This window comes from Delphinus delphis, chromosome 1, assembly GCF_949987515.2.
Source record: "Delphinus delphis chromosome 1, mDelDel1.2, whole genome shotgun sequence".
NCBI lineage: Eukaryota > Metazoa > Chordata > Mammalia > Artiodactyla > Delphinidae > Delphinus > Delphinus delphis.
This window is the reverse complement of record NC_082683.1, coordinates 50,626,439-50,633,682: the sequence shown is the minus strand read 5'-3', so window position 1 is coordinate 50,633,682 and position 7,244 is coordinate 50,626,439. Positions and strand designations below refer to the sequence as shown.

Sequence of the window (7,244 nt, the reverse complement as noted above, 5' to 3'; positions counted from 1 at the left end):
CTCAAGTAAGCTGAGAAAGCCCATGCCCTTTGAAGTCTGGAAGCTTGCTCTGGCTCTAGGCCAGGATATACTTTGAACAGTTTGGAAGTAAGAAAGTCCCTGGGGTTTTCTACACTGCTTACCTGTGTCTCCTGGCTCTTGCTATTGGGTGGGGAGACAGCAGCCTGCTTGGGGTTCCTGGTGCCAAGCTCATTCCAAAGGGCTGGTGAGGCAGGGTGGGAGCCGCCTCTGTCTCCAACCTGCCAGGTACCATACTTCTCCTAAGGGAGGGCCTTCTGCTAGGCTGACGTCTGAACCTGAACTTGAAAAGGTCAAAGGCTCAAGAGGCTGACTGGTGTCCTAGGAATCTTCTGAAGGGAAGAGGGATTTAGTCATCAGACACAATAGAGAGGTTCTGGACTCCCTCAGTTTGGTCTCATTCTCCCGGAGTCTCCTGCTGCCCAGACCTCATCCAGGTGTCCAGGCTGGTCAAGATGTTGGGTCAAGTCTCCAAAGATCTTATGTGTCTCCTGACCTGCTCTTGGATCAGGGACTCAAAGCTGAGATGGAAGGAGTAGAGTTGGCTGTTGTAGAACCTCAGCAGCTCATCCAGGAGCTGTTTGTTCTTGGCTTCAAGGTCATCCCATACAGGCCAAAGGTCTTCTGGGCAGCACCAGCCCTGCCTTCTCCTTTTCCTCATACTTCTCCACCGTGGCCTGCAATCACCTATAGTCCTAGTATATAGGAAGGCTGCTTCCTACCACCTTCTCACCACCATGCTGAGGTTCTGGAAGACACTGCCAAACTTTTTCAGGGTTCAGTAATGGTCTTTCAGATCTGGTTCACTTTTTCCTGGTTGAAGGTATCCATCCACTTCATGGCCATGTCCAGGGTGGTCACCATGTTCAGTAAGTCCTGGTCTTGCTGGCAGAGGGGATTAGAGAGTAAGTCTAAGGACATCTTCACAGCAGATTTGATGACCAGGTCAGCACTGGGACTCTTCTTCATGTCCTTTCTCAGCCTCCTGGTCTGCTCTTCCAGCTGCTGGAGTTTTCTATACTTCCTTTCACAGTCTCTCTCCACTGCTGACCAGTCTTGGAAGGAATTCAGCTCATGTTCATGAATGTGGCCCTGCTGCCAGCATCTTCAGCTGCAACTCGGTCCTCCTTTTTTTTTTTTTTTTTTTTTTTTTTTTTAAGGAGACTTGTTTTACTTAGAGTGGAAAATTCTGCCAAGGACAAAGTCAACACAACCATATGCATGGAACACAAATATATGTATGGAACATTACATATACAAAGGGTGCTTGTAGGGTTGTAGCAATGCAGAAGTAAGAAGTTAGGAACAGGGAAGAATTCTACCCTACAGGTTTCAGAGGGAGCATGGCCCTGACTTGATTTCAAACTTCTGGCCTTCAGGACTGTGACACAATAAACTTCAATAGTTTTAAGCCACCTCGTTTGTGGTGTTCTGTGATGGCAACCCTAGGAAATGAATACATATCCTCTGTGCAAAGTATTGCCCAGCATGTTAGAGATTCTCTCAGAAGAATGTTCCTCTCTGTTGCTAGAGGTGCTCAAACACAAGTAGGAAGACTACTCAGTGGTGATGTTGCTGAGGAATTTAAATTATTACTTATTTTTAAGAGTCCCACGTAAGCCAGATTCTATAATCTTAAGATATGAAGAGCTTGGAGGGGAATGATTCTGGCATTACATTACAACATTTGGAGGTGACTCTGATGAGTATTACCAGGACAGTTAGATTTTTCTAAATTGGCCCAGTCTTATAAGCTACAGCCACCAATTAGAAAAATATTTTTTAAATTAAATTTATTTACTCATTTATTTTTGGCTGCATTGGGTCTTCGTTGCTGCACGCAGGCTTTCTCTAGCTGTGGTGAGTGGGGGCTACTCTTTGTTGCGGTGCACAGGCTTCTCACTGAGATGGCTTCTCTTGTTGTGGAGCACGGGTTCTAGGCACACGGGCTTCAGTAGTTGTGGCACGTGGGCTCAGTAGTTGTGCCTCGTGGGCTTTAGAGCACAGGCTCAGTAGTTGTGGCGCACGGGCTTAGTTGCTTGGCAGCATGTGGGATCTTCCTGGACCAGGGATCGAACCCGTGTCCCTTGCATTGGCAGGCAGATTCCTAACCGCTGCACCACCAGGGAAGCCCAGAAAAAGACTTTTTTAAAGTGCTGTTAAGGTCTTTCTCAATGATTTATCCACTTTCAAAGAGTGTTTGCCCTCCATGTGCACTGTGGATTTAACTGCTTTGTCTATATCTTGCCATTTTTCAGACCTAGGAGTGAAAATGTGTTTCAGGTGTGAAATACTGTCTTGAACTAAGAAAGCAGGAGTGACTAAGACTCACCCAAGCCCTCCAACAGAGCCCCAAACTCCTTACCTGCTCTTAGAATTTAAGTATTAGATGCCTAAGACTGTGGAAACCACCAAACCTACAAATGATTGAGTTATTTGTAGTGAGGTGGATGGACATAGAGTCTGTCATACAGAGTGAAGTAAGTCAGAAGGAGAAAAACAAATACCGTATGCTAACACATATACATGGAATCTAAAAAAAAAAAAAAAGGTTCTGAAGAACATAGGGGCAGGACAGGAATAAAGACACAGATGTAGAGAATGGACTTGAGGACACGGGGAGTGGGAAGGGTAAGCTGGGACGAAGTGAGAGAGGGGAGTGGGAAGGGTAAGCTGGGACGAAGTGAGAGAGTGGCAGGGACATATATACACTACCAAATGTAAAATCGATAGCTAGTGGGAAGCAGCCGCATAGCACAGGGAGATCAGTTCGGTGCTTTGTGACCACCTAGAGGGGTGGGATAGGGAGGGTGGGAGGGAAACACAAGAGGGAGGAGATATGGGGATATATGTATACATATAGCTGATTCACTTTGTTATAAAGCAGAAACTAACATACCATTGTAAAGCAATTATACTGCAATAAAGATGTCAAAAATAAACAAACAAAAAGCAAATTTTTTAAAAAATTGCACAAATTTCAAAAGTCTCTGGCCTATGTTCCTTGTTGGAAATGGAGCCTCCTGCCTTTTTAGTGTTAAAGGAGTCTCAGTTTCCTTCTTGAGATTATCCCCCATTATTGGATATTGATTTATTATTTTCATAAAATTGCACATGGGAGCCTGTTGCCTGAGACCAGTCATAAATTATAAAAACGTGTTCAGGTCCTCTGTAGGGACTGATCGTCTTATGGGGAGAATTACCCAGAACTAAATTTAACTGCTTTGTATAGGTTTGCAAGAAGGTTTGATGTCCCTGGCCCTCTAATGAGGAAGGGAAAGTAGAAAGGGGCTAACATTTTCTAACAACCTACTAGGGACCAAATTCTTTGCATGGTACTTAATTTAATGCTCTTAACACAATGAAGCACAATCACCACCTGCTTTGATAGAAGATAAAGTAGAGGCACAGAATGATGAAAGACTTTCCCCAGGCTAGTGAAGGAGCAGAGCCAGAGTCAAACCTAACTTTGTCTGCCTCTGAAGTTAAACCTCTTTCCAATTACTGCATTGCCATTCTAAAGTGGAGTAGTAATATCTCAGCTAGAGGTGGACAGAGTGGTTTTTATTAATATCAACCTAAACCTTGTGCTCTTCAAGTTCTGAGAGATTTGCTCCAAGGAGCCATTAAGAAAGGACACTGATCCAAAGGCTATCAATTAACACGTTCTTCATACACAGCTATAAGCAGCTATTTAAAACCTGGGTAATATCTTCCTAAAAATACGTATCAGTTGTCTGGGTATTTATGCCCTATCACTCTTGGTTTTCCATCCTTGACTCCATTAATAGAATTTTCCTTAATTCCCTTTCTCTTTTTATGGCTTCGCAAGAGGCTAATTTGCAGGCAAAACTGCTAATTTTACAGTTGCTTTCTGCTTCCTCAGCACGAGACTGACTGAGGAGTTATTAATAGAAGAATAGGATTCCCTTTTCATCCTTTTGCTACTGACTGTTGTAGGAGGTGGGAAAAACTCCATTATTTAATAACATTTGTTCTTCTTGAAAGGTCATCATTCCAGCCTTTCAGTTTCCACTAAAGTATAGCAGTATCAGCAGCCACAGCCACCTTCTCTTCCTGAAGGGATTCTGGAATTCCTCCAGGTTATACAGTTGGCATAAAACTGTCTTTGAGATCCTCCTTGGGAATGGGGTCCAGCTGGGAAATTCTCTCGGTATTTCTGTGCATTTTCCAAACAGTAATTTCTAGCCACAATTATTTTTAAATGTGCCAGTCACCTACATTCCTGAAAAGGATGCTGAATTTGGAATATATTAGTTGAGAATTGTATTTGGCTGCTCATAGCAGAGAATAGAAATAATAGTGGCATAAACAAGAAAACATTATTTTTCACATAAAATATGTTTTAAAATAGACTTTCAGGATTGGTATGGTGAGTTCACACTGTCATCAGAGACCCAAGCTCCTTCTGCCTTTCAATTTTATTGTCACTACCATGTAGTTTCCATCCTCACAGCTGACCTATGGTCTCAGATAGCCACTGGACCTATGACTATAAATTTATGATTCTAATCAGGAATCAGAACATAGAGTAAAGGGCAAAAGGGACAGATCAGCTGTCTCTCCCTCACTTATGGGACTTTCCCATAGGTCCTCGCAACAGATTCTGTTTATATCTCAAGCTGTAAGGGAGACTGGGAACCATACATAGTCTTTTATCTGGGCACACTGCTGCCTCCATAGTAACTAGGGTTATCTTACTAAGAAGAAAGGGTAGGACAATATTAGAGAGGCAAATAGCATGTCTGCTACATGGAACAAAGAGAATGACTAAATAAAATTAAGCCAATAAACCCTTACTAAGCACCTATTTTATGCCTGGAGATGAAATAGAAAGTTTAGATTAATTCCTTTAAGGAACAAAAACTTACCTACATTATATACCTCATGTCTTCTTAGCCTAGAATGCTTTTTCCTTCCTTGTTCACCTGGAGAACTTGTATTAATTATTCAAGGCTGTTCTCCAATATCACCTGCTGTCTGATGCTTCCTTGGAAGATTCTTCCCAGGAAGAATTAATCTATTGCCAGGTGCTCAGCTCTGTCCCTATAGCACCTTATCCTTCACTCTACTTCACCACTTAATTCCTCAGAGGCAGTGTGCTGAAGTGAGGGTAACATGAGAAGTAGGAAATGCTGACGTCAACTCCCAGGTCTGTTGCTTACTAGCACTGAGACAGATGCTTTTGCCCTTTGGGCTACAGTTTTCCTGCTGCAGAAGAGAGAACGCTAAGTTCCACTTCAGGGACTTTTGTGAAGATTAAATGAGATTTCTTAGGAAATACTATCCAAAAGAAATTTATATCAGTTATGTCAAAATTAAATCAAACTGATGTGAAAGTCCAAAGCATTTTTTAAAATAGAAAAGGTTATTACAAAATAGTAAGTTTTAAATTCCTGGTAATTTTAATGATTCTAAATCGATACGGACTTAAGATAACCTCAACATAATGTAATGCAAAAGAATGAAAGTGAAACTTCAGATAGAAATAGATAAACCTATGACCTATTAGAATATTATAACACAATTATCTGTGAAAAATTAAGCACAAAGGTCAGTAAAGAGCTAGAAAATTTGAACAACACAACTAACATGTTTGATTTAATGAATATCTATCTATCTATATCAGTGTTGAATCAATGTCAGAGAACACACATCCTATTTAAACACATGCAGACTCTTTATGAAAAACTGTCCTAGGCCATAATGCAATCTCAACCGATTTCAAAGAATTGTCATCATACAGACCATCCTCTCTGACCATAATGTAACTAATGCAGTGAAAAGTTACTCACAAAAATATAATTAAACACAATATAAAATTGGAAATTTTAAAATTTACTTTTAATGCCAACCCCAGTTAAATAAAATTCTCTACCTACTCTCCAACATCCTCACAGCAGAACTGATCAGAGAAAAATCAAAACCCTGCTGATTGGTCTCATCTTACATTCATGACCATTAAACTCAAGCAGAACTTTAAGATTGCTTGGTATTCATGCTAATTTCACTCATCCTCCTACTCTCTTATGTAACTACTCTACACCTTTTTCTCTTTCCCCAAACCACGACCCCTACTCCCATACTTCCTCTCAGCTTAGACCTTGCTTACTATTTCTCTCAGAAGAAAGAAGCAATCAGAAGATAACTTTAACAAGCTCACTTCAGAAAATATATTCACCTGTTTCTTCTTTAGCTTTTCTTATGACGCATAAACTCTTCATGTACCCTATGGACTTCAACCCCTCCACTTTTACACCAAGTCCCACTTTCTGTCACCCACTCAAGAATAGCTCCTGCACTTCTCCACCTTATTTCCTATGTCACAAATTTTCATAATCACACAGACATGTAAATTTTCCCATCTTATAAAGAGAACATATTTTCCTCCATGTACTTCCCTCTCCCCTTTTACAGAAAAAAATCCTTACGGTGGCTGTGAGACTCCATCTGGTGACCTCCAACTACAGGGAGTGTAACTGACCAAGAACCCAATTGCTATGCTCTAAAATCTACCTCTACACTTGCACCAAGGCCATGTTTCGCACAAGCGACTTAGTCAGTGGCCAAGTATAGCAGGAACACTAAAGCAGGTACGTTGAGTCCACTAAATAAGACTCCTCTGATGCCTTTGGCTACAACTCTCTGATAGCCTTATGGAAATGTCCTTTAGTCACGTGGTAGTCTATGACGTGTCCATCCAACCTTCAGTCCCTTTCCCCCTCATGAAGGTCAGACTTACAAGCAGTTGAAGGACTATCCCAATCTTTTTAAGCTCTCTCCCCACTTTCTCTAACACAGGTATGTTTCCTAATAAAATCCTTGCACATTTAATTTCATCTGGGAATCTGCTTCTCAGAGGATTCAAACTAATTCACTCCTCTGAAGAGTTTACTTTCCTCACTCTCCATTCCTCTCCTCTCACTTTGTCTTGAATCCATCCTAATCAAGTTTTTGAGCCACAACTCCATTGAAACTGTTCTTGTCAGCAAATTCCAAGACTGCTCAATTGAAAGATTAAACTTCTCCATATTTTAGTTGCTCCACCAGCAGTATTTGATACAGTTCATCCCTCCCTCTTCTTCAAACTGAAAGGCTGACAGGATATACTAAACTGTAACTTGTGTATTCAACTGCTACTCACCTTCTCCATTTAGATGTTTTATACGTAACTCTGATTTAACCAGCCCAAAACTGGGGATTTG

General features: G+C 41.3%; 1 pseudogene; it reads right to left on the bottom strand.

The window, feature by feature from the left end:
• Positions 1 to 367: 367 nt before the first annotated feature.
• Positions 368 to 1,044, bottom strand: LOC132420056 (bridging integrator 3 pseudogene; annotated as a pseudogene).
• Between the last annotated feature and the right edge of the window lie 6,200 nt (positions 1,045 to 7,244).